At 38.4% G+C, this 15,360-nt stretch overlaps 1 protein-coding gene across 1 annotated transcript in view; it reads left to right on the forward strand.

Moving 5' to 3' along the window:
* The first annotated feature begins 1,871 nt into the window (after positions 1-1,871).
* RAB27B (RAB27B, member RAS oncogene family) overlaps positions 1,872-15,360 on the forward strand; it is a 160,997-nt gene continuing 147,508 nt past the window's right edge. Inside the window, exon 1 of the mRNA XM_032470673.1 lies at positions 1,872-2,017. The gene's annotated coding sequence lies outside the window, so the exon portion shown is untranslated. The remainder of the gene's footprint in view (positions 2,018-15,360) is intronic.

A 15,360-nucleotide genomic window follows, 5' to 3' on the forward strand; every position in this document is an offset into this window, starting at 1 on the left:
TCCAACCCTCTGCAAAGTATTTGTCTTAGGATAACAAATTGAGGTACACAGAAAATTTCTGTAGTAGAATATCTACTGTTATCTAAAACCGAAAAACCCTGGAAATAATCTCAGTCCTCTAACCACAGAGAAATAGTTATACAAATTACAGTCTATCTATAAGACAGAGCACTATGTAGACACTTAAAAAACATATTTTTGAAGATTATTTAATGTTAGAGGAATATATAATAAGATAATCTATAAAGTTTTTACAAGGGACAGAAAAAAGGAATGGAAATACATAAAAATTAAAAGAAATTGTTTAAAAATTTTTTTTGCATAGTCTGAATCATCAGCTATTAAGAAATTTAACACTGTTAAAATATGGGGGGGGGAAGCCCCGTTTTAAAATGCCTTTTGTTAAAACTGACCCACCCCAAGACACACTATAATATGGAAGCTAAAATATATAATATGGACAATGACTATAAAATTTAATGCTAATATCAGAAGAGTCACAAGAAGCAATTTTAAAAATATGAGTTGCTACAAACTACTATATACACTTTAAAAATAATATACAGAATCCATATTAAATACAATAGATCAAGAAGTCATCTAATATTCTAAAGACAGCATATCATTTTTTTAGTTGTTAATGCAAAGGGAAATGAGAAAACACAAAAATAGCTTTGAAATATTTTAATGCTACCAAATAGAATTACTAAGAAACATTTTAGACCTGTCACAAAGAAAATGAGCCAGCAATGAATATTTCTCAAAATTTTGTAAAGGAAAAGAAAAAACGAAAATGCATGGCTGTGAATCTACCAGAATCAGAAATTCAAGGCCCTTTTTAAAGACACAGCATCAACGTTTATACAAACACTAAAAACCTATGTGGTCTCTATTGAACAAAGACCATAGCAGTTTCATCTGGAGGCACGTCACGTGACCACACTAAGCCTATCCGAGGACCACAGGAGCAACATACACGCGTACGCTCAATGGAGCCATCACCTCATCTAGGGGCTCTTCTGGTGCTGTTTTCTTGGAGGCTTTTCTCTCCTGTACTTGTTAACTGAGTGCTAACAAACAAACAACACAGTCTGCACTGCCTGGCCCTGTTCACTGTTTACATTGCTTAGACTCTCCAAGCATCAGCGACAAGTAAGGTACAGAGTGGGTGAACCGTATCAATACCCAGCTGATGCCACGAATGCTTTCCTGGAGGGTTTATCTCACTGGATTTTAGGTAACGACAGTTTTTTTTTCTTCCTTCCTTCCTTTCCTTCCTTCTACTATAAATGCTTTCCTGGAAGTTTTATTTCACATGCTTTGAGGTAACTTGACATTCTTTCTCCCCTCCCCTCCCTTCCTTTTCTTTCTTCTTTTTTCTTTTTTTTTTTTAGTATCTTTCCGAAGTCAACTTTCTGGGTCTGTGTTTTGAGAAAAGCAAAATCAGAGTATTCATTCTATTTATTTTTCTTCTTTGACTCTCAGAATGAGAGGCTATTAGCAGAAAATCAGGGTTGAAGTTGGGAGGAGGCCAGAAGACAGGTGGCTCTTCCTCGTGGCCATGCACCTCTGACCCCCGGGCTGCTACCTCCCTGCCCGCTCCGCTCTCTCCGTGCGTTTTGCCATTTCTTTTCAGGCCTAAGAAAGCCACCTCGGGGGGCCGGCCGTGGGCCTCGGGGCCCCTGGGGCCGAAGCCCAGCCGCCCCGGCGCCCCGGCGCCCCCGGGCCCCGCCCCCGGCGCCCCCGCCCCCCCGCCGTCCCCGCCCCCCGGCACCCCCGCCCCCGGCGGCTCCCGAGGGGCGGGCGGCCGGCCAAGAGCCTTCGAGATCCGGCGTCGGGTGACGTGGAGCCTGTCGCCCGCCTGCTTCTTACGCGTGTGGACCCGCCGCGACCGCCTGGCCGCCCGACTCCCGGGCTCGGGGCGTCTTGGCCGCTGTCCCGGGACGCGGGGCCCGAGCCCCGGCCGGAGGGAAGCGGCGTCCCGGCGCGGCCGGCGCAGCGGCCCCGGCGGACGGAGGTGAGGAAAGCGCGGGGCTGCGGCGCCCCCTGCGCCGGACTGTGGTTCGGCGTTGTCACCATCGTCCCTGCCCTGTCTTCCCAGCTTCTGCAGGAGTTTTGAATGTCCTTGAGCTCTGAGGTGGCGCCCCCAGTTCCCCCCGTCAGGATTCACCTCTGGGAACTTAGGAAAGAACTGAGGTGAATTTGCCGAGCAGTTTCGAAGTCCTTTAATAGCTAGGATGTAAAAAGAAAATGCTGTGTTCTGTCATCGTTCGTCATTAAACATTAGAACATTGAATTTTTATTTATTTAGAGATGCTGTATATCCCATAGCAAAGACCAGAACTTACCAAGGTGAATATTGCTGAATAGCTCTGCATGAAAGTCCATACATTTATGAACAGAAAAGACACAATAAATCGAAGTCAACAAGGGGGGGGATGTTTTAACATATAGAAAATTTAAAAAAAATTCTTTACATACACTGAGCACTGACAAATTCATAAGGTACTTACAGACGCACAGAAAGAGAGATGAACAAAGAATTTTTGTGAAAATGCTTACTACAGAAGGAAAAAACAAGTAGTGAGTATAAAAAGAGAGACACCTGACCTCACTAATAATTAAACACGTAGAAACTACAATAAAAGTGAAATATTTTTGTCATCAGGTTTAGGAAAGTGTTTCTGAAAATTAACGTTTTTTAGGAGAGTTGCATGTGCTTGATATAAGTGTCCCACTATGAAAAGGAACCTGCAATCGTAACAAATTCAAAATATGTATATATTATATGTATATATAAACATTAGAGGACCCTGCTGCTGTCCTTGTGCACTGGGTGGGGAGACGTGAGATCTCTCCTTTTCCTGCCACGTTTCCCCTCCTTCCAGCTCTTCTGAGAAACTTGGGTGGCCATCAGTCTCTTTGAACATATGCCCAAAGCCCTCAGGAGTTCTTGAAGGCAAATTCAGATTTGGGGTATTCAGGAAAGTCAGGAAGAAACCTGTGTCTCTTTGAGTTTTTCCCAAAGGAGATGAGTGGATCTGTTAAACCGGTGTGTTTAAATCAGTGGGTGGGGTGGTTATGAGAATGGATCCAGTGGGAGTTCTGCCTCTTACTAGCTGAGCTCTCTGGCACTTTAAACTTCATTTTCCTGATTTCTTCATATATTCTTTTAATCAAGAAATGGATACAGGGTTATAAGCTTCAAGAGGGCAGGGCTCAAATCCATCTTGCTGACTCATGTCTAAGGAGTGCTTGAAACAGTCAGCCCTCCATGGACTGCTGGTTGAATGACGGTGAGAAGAGAGGGAGAGGGAATCGCGGCGTTGTGAGAAGAGAGGATTGCCCATTTGCTTGCTGGATTGAGAGGAAAATGTGCAGAAAGCAACAGGTTGTAAGAGAAGGATGTCTGTAGCAAAGCTAGGAGAAATGGGGAGGGACTCCCAACAGGAAGATCAAAGCCTCTGATAACCGCTGTGTGTCACAGAGCACTGTCCTCTCAAAGCGGGCATTAGGGGACAGCTAATAGCTGGGTAAATACAGACACACATTTAAAAGGAATGAAGTAGATACGTCTATTATAAGAGAAATAGACCCTAAAAACAATTAGTTGTTTTTTTTTTTAAAGCAGGAAACAGGCGACAAAAAAGTACTTGGGTATGTTTTCATATTCATGCTTCTAGGTATACATGGATGGAAACACCAAAAAATATATCGCAAACTCTTGGCAGGGATTTTCTGTGGAAAATGATGGGGTAACAAGGGGTTTGTGCTGCTTTCGTCATCAAGCAAAAACAGTAGGAATCCTACCTCAGAGCTGGTACTTATGGCAATACGATCAATTCTGAAATGGATTTTTAATGAGCCAAAGGAAATGTGCCTTTTCTTTTGTACGCCCCTTTAGTCTCTTTTGCAAATCTTAATCAATACAGTTGGAAATACATTTTACATGAACTCTGCTAAACAGATACTGGTTTTGCCTTTGGGTCTGGCACAAACTTATGCTTTTTCCTCATGCAGGAAAGAGAGGGAACAGCCACAGGGATAATAAATCGTGTCTCTTTGTGTCAAACATCCAGGTCTAGGATGACTTAAGATCCATGAATCAACTCGTATGTTCCAAATCCATTCTATAATTGAATCAGGATTCAATCAAATATTCCACAGCTCAGCTTGTGCCATCATTGTTCTCCACAGTTGTGTCCAAAGATGTCTGTAAAGTCTACAAGTACAGGACAGCAGTTGAAAAAGTCAGGAAAAACAGAAGTAGGTTTACCAAATTTTAATGTAGCCATCAAAGCCACCTTCCTTTTCTGTCCAAGTGCTCAGCCCTTCCAGGGTGGCACCTCGGAGACTTACTTTGGGTCTTTTTTCTTAAAAATAAACCTTAGGTTCTCCGCTTCAGATATGATTCTAAGAAAATGTTCCAGACAAGTATTTCTAACTCTTCTGGTTTCAGAATTATTGCCTGTGTACTGAGCTATCGGAAATACTCCATGAAAAGTCTAGGATGGCATGTATTGATTTTTCCAGCTGGACCGTATTTGTGAACTGCCCTGTTCGTGCCCATCCTCCACCGCACACACTGGGTTTAACAGGGTTGGCTCTTTGCCATCCTGGCTGTCAGAAGCCCTGTGGAACCAGTGGAGTGCGTGTGATGGGAAGATTGGACTGTGAGCGCATCTGTCCCTCTAGACTTCCAATTGATTGTCCAGGTGATTTGGCAGTATGATTGTCTGCGGAGCTGTCTGTACCGTCCCTGGAAGCAAAGCTGGTTAGTGCTGGCTGGTTGTAATTCCTTATGACACAGAAAATAACCTTTTAAAAGCCAGACCAGAAGAAAAGAAACCAACCAGTAGATGTCTCTATGGTGCTTCAGTTCCGTCTTGTCCTTGTGTGATTAGCCACAGATGTCTGTGGGTTCAGAAATGCAGTGATAGGAGGGAAGATTTGCATCCGTTTATTTTGGGCAGGTGGGGGAGTGCCCTAGAAACAGACCGAAGCCTGGCCGTTAACATCTGCACTTCTGATCTCATCTTTTAAAAAAGTGTATTTTACTTACAAAGATGGGTAGTTAAGAAACTTTGAACAAATTTTTTGCAGAATGATTACATTAATAATATTGGAATTGAGTATCCAGTTGAAAGACATCTGCCCTGAGAAAAATGTATTTTGTTGCCTACTCAAGGGTTCCAATCTCTGACTATCAGAAAATGGCACTCATTGATAGGAAATAGGAGATCATGAAAGGAGTCCAATGACAGTACAGATGACAATTCAGAGATTCCAGGGGCCTCTGAGTTCCTGCTTCCTGTCTATTTGACCTGTCCATCATTCTCCTCCAGGCTTCAGTGCTGGTCCCCTGGGTTGGAGCATGGAGCCTTTCCGCAGGGCTGGAGACCTGCCACCAGGGAAAATCACAAGAGGCTGCCTTTAGTGCTTCAGGGACAAGAATTTAGAGATTTCCATAACACTAAAGCAATCATCCTGAATCCATTTTGTAAATGGAATATTTGGAGACCAGTCATTATAGAGCTGAACTTGGCTGCCCACTAATAATGAAAGCTAAATAAAAAGATGTGAAACTCGCTTTAAAAAGCAGGTATATTTCTACAAAATACAGAATCTAATTTTTTTTCTCTTTGTGAGTTTATTATAGAAAATATATAAATTTATATGTATATATATTATATAAATATATAAATTTAGTTAAAGGATTCCCATGACAATCCTTTTGTGGGGTCAAGCAAGTAACAACCTTTAATACGTCTTTTCTGTAAGCGTGAATTTTTAAATGGAGATATTCACTGGAATGATTACAGATTCACATGCTGTCATAAGAATAATACAGGCAGATCCCACATACATTTTGCTCAGTTTTCAACAAATGACCAGTTTGTAAAACTATACTGTAATATCACAAGTGAGATACTGATATTGACGCAATTCACCAATCTCATTCAGAGTTCCTCAATTTTACTTACGCTTATCTGTGTGTGTGTGTGTGTGTGTTCCGTCCTATACAGTTTTACCATGTGTATTAGTTTGTGTGTCACCAAGGACTGAGATACTGAACAGTTTCAAGACCACAGCATCTCTCCTGTTGCCCTTTTATAATTACATCCACTTCCCTCCAGCCCCTTTCTCAGCTCCCACTTTGCCCAGGCAATCCTTAATCTATACCCCCTTTCTACATTTTTTTGATTTCTCAAATGTTACATAAGCAAAATCAGTGTGTAACCTTTTGGGATTGACTATTTTTTCCCCCACTCAGCATGGTTCCTTAGAGAGACTTGAATGTTTTCAATTTAGCAACAGTGTATTTCTTTTTACTGCTGAGTAAGCTTTCTGGGACATATGTGTACCATAGTTTAACTACTCACTTGTTGAAGAAGAATATCTGATCAGATGCTAGTATTTTGCTATTACAAATAAAACTGCCATGAATAATACAAGTTTTTGTATGAACGTAAGTTTTCATTTCTCTGGGATTAATGCTCAGGAGTGAAATGCTTGTTTACATGATATATTTAACTTTTATGCAACTTTCTAAACTATTTTTAAGAGTGACTGGACCATTTTAAGTTGCTACCTACAGTATGTGATTGATGTAGTTTCTCTGCATCCTTGCCAGCATTTGGTTTTGTCACTTTTTAATTTTAGCTACTCGGCTAGGTATATACTGATATCTCATTGTAATTTTAGTTGCATTCCCCTAACAGCTAATGATGTTTGAGCATCCTTTCATATGCTTATTTGCCATCTCTATAGCCTCTTTGATGAAATGTCTGTTGGTGACTTTTGTCCATTTTCTAATTGATTTTTTTCAACAAACAACATTTTATTGTCTTAATTAAGTTCTCAGACTTCAGTGAGTTTTTTAACTGTGAGTTTTAAAAATTCCTTATATTTTATAGATATCAGTCCTTTGTTGGATGTGTGGCTGGTAAGTATTTTCTCCCAGTCTGTAGCCTGTGTTTCCATCCTCTTAATTTTACTCCACACTTACTCCTTGCCCACCATAGCTGCCTCAGCCTAACTAATGGCCCCACCCTACATAAGACTTTAAATACATTCATCTCTTCTTCAAAGTCGTACCAAATCTGGAAGTGACACAGGAAACTTGGAGAACAGAGATGTGGATAGAACTCTCAGAATGGACTCAGAGCCTTGAGAGTGTGTCCCATGAGAATACTCCCAGGAGGCTCCCAGTGCAAAAGAGGATCTTAGATATAGGCAGGAAGGATGGTCCAAGTTATAGGCAGTGGACATCCTTCTTTTGCCGCAGCAGGGCTTGGTCACTGGAGTCATGAATGAAGTGGCAGTGATGATGGCAGGGATGGAGCCGACGTACCCTACCTGTTTAGCCAAATGCCGGTTATGCCCTGATTTAGAAACTGTGGTGTAGGGTTCAACTTGAACTTTATAGCCAAAATATTCCAGGCTTGCTGGATCTTGGCTTGACTAGGACTGTCTACTAGATTTTCAAAGCCTCTGGCCTAATTCCAAGGACTGAATCCCTGAGTTAGAGGTGAGGCTCTATCCTCTTAAGAAAGAATTTTTCTTAGTCAGACACTCCCAAATTCTGTGCCCACAGATTTACTCCAACTTTAAAAAGTAAAATAATAACAAGGAACTTCCTTTATCTTTTCATTAAGAAATAATTCAAATATATTCAAAAGTCAGCAGGTTTTGAACCCTCGTGTACCTACTGCACAGCCGCAACAAGGATCAGGTCATTTCCCCATGTGTTTCACAGTGACTTTAGCAGATTTCTGTGATGTCTTCCTGAGGTCTGTTTTTGTCTTTTCTTTTCTTTTCTTTTTTGTCTACACTTATTCTGCATTTTCTAATTAAGAGCACATTCATTTTGAACCCTGGACATATTTCAAAGGTCGTTAGGTGCATTCATGTTTATAATGCAATCATGGTAAAATAGCTCAGTGAATAACGGACATTCCATAGTGATAGGAAGTAAATTTGCGAAGTCTTGACTTGGTTGACAGTGAGACTCATGCTGACATTTAATAAGGAGGGAAAATCATGAAAGATATTGAAAAAGAAAGCTTCCTAGAAAAGAAACCAAATATAAATAGTAAAAACTCAGGTTTGTGCCTTGTAATAGTTTGTCAAAACCAAAGCTTACAGCCACAATTGAGAGTATTGGGAAGAATTAGATTCAAATTATGGCCAAATAAAGACATGGAAAACAAATCATCCATTTGAGGAAAAGCATGTGCACAGTAAAATTCGTCTTCCAGGACTGGTTGCCTAGTAACCCAAACAGGGATGTGGTCAACGGAAAAGTCTAAGCTGGGAAGGAAGCAGGTCAGTGACAGTGGGGTGGTGAGGGAATTTCCACAGATAGCAGGAAGATATCTGGAGTTTTAAAGGGGAAATACAATCATAGATATAAATCACAAGAGAACTAGCTGCTGAAACTTGTCTCTCCACATTGCCAGAGAAGTTTTATAGTTTTGGGGAAAAGTAGGTTATGGGATTATTTGGGTAAAGATATTCTTATCACGCCTAGAATGCTAGTTATTTTTGAAGTATTACAAGTACAAACGAAGGCTGAAAGGAGCCAGAGAAGGATTTTTGGTTTCAACCTTAAGTGAGCCTTTTATTCAATGTTTAAAAAGCTGTAAGAGAAAAACACAAAAAGGAAAAGAACTATTTGAACTGTTTGAGATTTGCAGATGTTAGCCGCTATATATAAAAATAGATAAAAAGCAAATTTCTTCTGTATAGTGCAGGGAACTATATTCAGTATCTTGTAATAACTTTTAATGAAAATAAATATATGTATGTGTATGCATGACTGGAACACTGTGCTGTACACCAGAAATTGACCCATTGTAATTGTACTTCAAGTTAAAAATTTAAAAAATTTAAAAAAAAAGGAAAATGATCCTTCACACACTCTCTCACACACGCACACTCACACACATCCAGGAACACTTTTTATGCAAACTAATCAGTAAATAATAGTTTCCGTCTTAGTCCATTCAGACTGTTACAACAAATACCATACCCTGGTGTGTTAATAACATCATACATTTTTCATTAATCTTGATAATGATTTGTTTTTATTGAAGTATAGTTAATTTACAATGTTGTGTTAGTTTCAAGTGTACAGCAAAGTGATTCAGATATATATATTTTTAGATTTTTTCCATTATTGGTTATTACAAGATATTGAACATAATTTCCTGTGCTGTACAGTAGGGCCTTGTTGTTTATCTGTTTTGTATATAGTACTGTGTATCTGTTAATCCCCAACTCCTAATTTTGATGATGATTCTTTAAGTTAATGTTTCTTAGCTTTTTTTTTTTTTTTTGGCATCATGGATCCCCTCAAGGATCTGATGAAAGCTATGAGCCCTCTACAGAAAAATTGAGAAAATATACTCACATAACATTTTGCTTACAGTATTTGCTTACAGATTTTTGGACTGCTGGATTTCACCTGTGGACTTCAAATTAAGAAATTCTGTTATTAGACTTATGCAGCATTGCTCCTCATTTAAGAATAAAACTGACCCTTAGAAGTCTACATACTTAAGTGACTCTGCAAGGTCATACAGCAAGCCAATAATGCATTTGGGGATCAAACACCTTCTTCATTACATATAGGAAGTATCTCTAGTTAAATTATAAAAGGAAAAACAAGAAACTTATAAAATTACATTAAACCTTACAAAAATGGATAGAAACTTTGCAAAAGGACTCTAAGATGTTGTTGCCATCTCTGTGACATATTACCTCTGTTTGCTGGAGCTCTTCCCTATTACATATTGATGAACTCTTTCTGGTAAATTTAATGAAAGTTTTTTTGAGGTCAATGTCTGGATGTTTTTTCCATTCTCAAGCAAAATAAGTTTATTCACACAAGCTCAAGCAGATAAATGAATCAATTTATCAAAGAGCTTTCAAAATAAAGACAGAGGAGTGTTACCTGGAATATGAGAACAAGAAGTGTGGAACGCCTGGAACCAAGAACAGGAGAGGTAGCCAGGGACCAAGGATGCTTCCCTTTCCCTCTCCTTGGGATTCACTGGCTCTCATGTCTGCTTTTCTGAGCACATCTTGCATGATGAACAAAGTCAGCTCCCAAGTTATCTTATTCTCACTTTTAACAGTTAGAAACACCTGGCACATATCTTTCCTGATCTCTTGATTTCCAAATTTTACTCCAGTATCCTGACAGAGATCATTTCACTTGTTGAGTTTGAGTCGGTTTTCGCCTCTCATCTAATCAGTGATCACTGGGGGAGAGTCAGACATCAGCTAGTAACAGCATGATGTCAGTCATGCATCTCATGGTGTGGGAGACATTGATGCCAGAAGGTTTCCATAAAGGGCCAAACAGTAGACATTTTAGGGTTTGTGGGTCAGATGGTCTCTGTCATGAATACTCAACTTTTGTTATAACACAGAAGCAACCATTCCTGATCATAAACAGATGAGAGCATCTCTGTTCCAGTGAAACTTTATGGATACTAAAGTTGAATTTTATGTAATTTCACAAATCACAATATATTATGCTTCTTTTGCCCTTTCCCCCACCCCAACCATTTAAAAATACAAAAAAAAAAAAAAAATTCTTAACCTTTAAGGTATACAAAAGCCGGTGGCAGGCCGGATTTGGCCAGTGTCATGCTATCATAGAAACCGTCCATGTCTACAGCTCACTGAAATGAATAGAAAACACTCTCTGTTACCCAGTATGAGATGTCAGTCAAAATGCCCAGGCAAAAATAACGTCCACTTTTACAGTGTCATAACACCTACATTTTCCCTAGCAGTTTACTTGGAACTTTACCTTCTTAATTGATTAAATCCAGATTTCTTAATAATCTGCCTGGTAGCTGAACTTCTCCACCCGTTGACCTCATCTCACTTATTATCCTGGTACACAACCCTCAATTCACATAGCTCATCTCTTTATCACTCTTGATTTCTTTCTGCATTGCTCTACCATGTAAAAATCTCCTTCCTGCAATTGCCATCACTTTTCTGCCATTCCTCAACTTACATTTCATGCATGTCAAATTTTATGTTTTCCTATTCTCTGAAGCCTTCCCAGAGTAGCCTGACCTCATGGAACTTATTCCTAATCTTGGTTGCTTCACACCATTGAGGATCTGACTCATTCTGTTATTCACTTAGTAATATAGTGGCATGTATTTCAATATAATTTCTTTGAATCTTACTTCCCAATTTTGATTTGAGTCTTCTCAGTGACAGGGGTAGTCTGTTTCCTATTCGACACAAAATATATTACATAAAATTCTCTTACTTTTTATATTAATCAGTCAGACTATAAGGGAAACAGAAAAGACCATAACATATTTTAGTGTTTAACATTTTTAGGAATAAAAATATTATCAAATGTTATTTATACATAATGCTGAATTTGAAGGAATTTCTTTTTATGAGTCAGTTAGTGAAAAATGCAATCTACAAGACAGATGGTCAATGCATTATGGGTATATAAAAGCATTTATAATCATTTAATCTCAAGCTTTACTCATGAGAATGAGCCCAAACCTGTACATTTTATGGTGCTGCACAAATATTAAAGATGTAGTAGAGGTGGAGTTTTGAAAATAGAGTTCTAAAAAATGATTTGACACTTTTCTCCATGGATTCTTTTCACCTCCTTCGGAAATAAAGTTGTGATCAAAATTATTCATTTTCATATATAGAGAAGACAAGAGTAACGGTGAGTTGTATCCAGATGATGGCTTTTGTAAGAAGAGAAATAGCCCCAAAGGGAAAGTATTGGTCAGAGTGCAAGGAGGTGAGATATTAGCTAAGCAACACGCTGCAGCATCAGGGGCTATAAATTGTAATTACAACACCTTACATCGGTTAGAGCTTTCCCAGCTGAGAACTCAGAGTATACCCAGGCTAGCAGCTTGGTCCCCAGCCGAGTTATTCACCCTCAGTTTAATCATCTGAAAAATGAAGATGGAGTAATGACGTACCAACCATTATACAGATAACTTGTACATGGAAGAGAGATGAAAGGAAATTAATTCAGGATGTGAGCAAGCCTGGTGACTCAATATTAAAATGAAAGAAATAAGAAATACAGAGACACACACAAAAAATGCCTCTGATTTTTCAAATTTCTCTCAAATTGCTTCAGACTCTCATTTCAATGACTTCTAATGGTATAATTTTGGAAACTGTTAGCTTTCAAACATCTTGATCCAATAGAAAGTAGTCTCAAGTTTCGTAAACTATCATGTAGAGATTTACTTTTGAGAGTTAAATTGAGTTATTTTAGATTTACTTGAAATATAGATCTGCCAATAGCAAAACATTTTATACTAGAAAAAGATTGATTTTAAATTTAAAAATAAATAATTTCTATTTCAGCACATTTCTACTGTAGCCAGATTAAGAGAACTGAATTTAGAATAAACACAAACTAAGAAACTGAGTTAAAAACCTAGCTTGATTAACTCCATGTCTTAGTCTCCTTGCTTATTTTTTTAACGACAAACTGAGTTGAACATTTTGACACATAATATTAATTCCTTTCCAATATTTAATCACTGTGAGGATCATGGAATATCACACTTATGCACTCAACAGTTATATATTAATTTATTGGGATTTTAGTATCTGCTGAAATTAGGGATCCTTCCATTCTCCGGCCAGAGAGCACCTTGGTTATTTTCATCACACGGAGAAGGAAATTTCAGACAACAGGAGACAAATAATCTTCAAAGTGTGTCACCCTCCCCTTATTCTCTCTTAAGATGAGTGGCTGAAGCATATTTGTTTGCTCGTTGTTATCTGGCCTTTATCTGAAGGTGGGAGATTTCATTCATTTGGATCATTTTAGGCTCCCGAACTGATACAGATTTCTCATAACAGGGATTTGGAAGAAGACCGAGAGTTTGCCCATTTTCCCACAGCTAAATCCCTGTGGGTTCAGACTGCCTTTCCAGCAGTCCCAGGAGCCCTCTGGTCCAGTGTTGCAGCATCCCAGGGCCATGCCTTCCACTCAGATGAAATTTCAATGGGTCTGTTACTTTATTTGGAGAAAAAGGGGCAAGTCTCCACTTTAGAAATCTGATAGATAAACTATGTTAAAGAAATAATTCTTTATAATTTCTGGTCAACAGAATATCTTGATTTGAGGGTGATATTCTTCCTCAGGGAACATATGTAGATACTTTTTACTGCAAGTCAAAGCTACTTTGCCTGGAATATATTCATTTCTCAAATATTTCCTCAATGGAGAAGTCTTCTCTGATTGTCATTTATAAGTAGCTCACATGCCTGCATCATCACTTCTGCTTGTGCCCTTACTCTGCTTTGTTATTCATAGTGCTTACTGTCATCTGAAATGTGTGTGTGTGTATACATACACATATTTGTTAATTTTCTGTCTCTCTGTAACAGAAATAAACTTCATGAGAGCAGAGACTTTGCTTATTTGTTGCTTATTATTGTTTAGTAATAGCAGGTTTTAAACACATATTCATTAAATAAAGAGATGCATGAATGGACAGAAGGATGGATGGATGGACAGGCAGTATTTGGTAGTCCTCAAATGCAGGACAAAACCAATGTATTCTATGGAAGTTCTTATCCATGGAGAAAGTTGACTAGTGAAATATCATAGAAGGCAGAGGACATGATATTAGCTTTGAAAGTAGACAGTCAGGGAAAAGGGATAGGAGAGCATTCCAGAAAGAGAGCAAATTGTTTGATTGTGGATGCAAAGTGAGGATACATGTATATGTGATTCTTGAAGACTAGAAGTAGCCGCCAGGGTTTGCGTAAAGGAATGTTATGAGTAGTGGTTGGAAAGGTAGGTTCAGGCCAATTTTTAAAAGACCTCTGATGCTTGATTGAAACATTTTGAGTTTTATCCCCTTAATAATGGGGAGCCACTGAAGGTTAATGAGTAAAGGGAAACAACATAAAAATCAGTCAATTAAGAATATGAGGTTGAAAATAATTAGAGTAGATTGGAGATGGAGAAGACTAATGAGATGAAGACCAGTTAGGAGCTATTTCAGTGATGAATACTCAAGTGATGAGTTGCAGGTTTAAATGATGAAAAGGGGATTTTTTTTTAAAAAAGGAGGATATATACAAGAAATGGTCTACATGAGAAATCGAGCAAACCAGTATCACTTCTTTCCAAATCCTTAGGAGAGTAATGGAACCCGTCTTCTTCATTAAGACGCTTAACATATTTAATCGTGTAACAATTTGCAATCATTATTTAATAATTTGGAGTAGTAAAAGGAATTATTTTTGAAAATTGACATTGAATAAAATAAAATTTCCAATTTATTTCCATGCTTTTAAAGTATTGTTTATAGTCTTCATAGTTTATTTAGTCAAAATAAAAAACAGAACCAGATGATTATATCCCCTATAGCCGAAGGCTTGGCCAGTTGTCGCACGATCAGGGTTGGTTCTTATATTGCTTGGATGTTTTTGAAGGTTGGATAGTATAATACTTTAAAATATTGTTTAGCTCTGTGAATATGTGGAACTCTAACCAGAAATATCTCCAAGAATTAGGAAGAAAAGGAACAGAAGAACAAAATAAAAATTTGATTTCTTTCAGCAAAGTTTGTCTTTAAGCAGATTCGTTTTGCTAATCCAATGAAATGAGAAAGAGGAAATGTATAAAAAGAAGTATAAAGAAGGAGTGCTTACAATAAGACAGAGAATGAGATTTTCAGCTTTTGTTGGTTAAATCCAATAGCCATTTTCAGTTTAACACTGAAAGCACGTTGTGTCTTTTAAGTCTCTTTTGGTGTTCTACATAGAGAAGAGTCTGTCTCCTGAGCTACCAGGATAAATAATATTAATCTAAAGATACCCTAAAATCTTTGATCTAAAATTTAGTTAATTTACCTATGATTTCTACTTATGCCTATTCACTACAGTCATCAGTTTATTTATTTATTTTTTTCATGGGTGACTTATTCTTACTTAAATTTCACCATCAAACAGAGCTCAAGTATGCACTGTCCCCATGTTCAGATTTTTGAAATAAAGATAAATAGACAGCTTTAAGGGTTCAATGTATTAAACATCGTACAATATATTCAACAATTAGAAAAAACTCTAGGGGTGGCATAATTATATATATATACCTTTATACAGTCAGTAGCACAAGTATAGGGCCAAGCCCTGTGATGTGAGGAAAAACTCATTCAAGGCAGAGGTCCCTGGTTGGTGACAGAATCTCCTCTTGACGTCAGACTTGAGATGTACCAGTCTGTCAGTATACAGCAATCACTGAATTCAGAAAAGAAGCAACAGGATAGGTATCAGTTGGGCTTACGGGGCCAGTCTGAAGTGAGCAGGGCT

Source organism: Camelus ferus, chromosome 30 (assembly GCF_009834535.1).
Source record: "Camelus ferus isolate YT-003-E chromosome 30, BCGSAC_Cfer_1.0, whole genome shotgun sequence".
Classification (NCBI taxonomy): Eukaryota; Metazoa; Chordata; class Mammalia; order Artiodactyla; family Camelidae; genus Camelus; species Camelus ferus.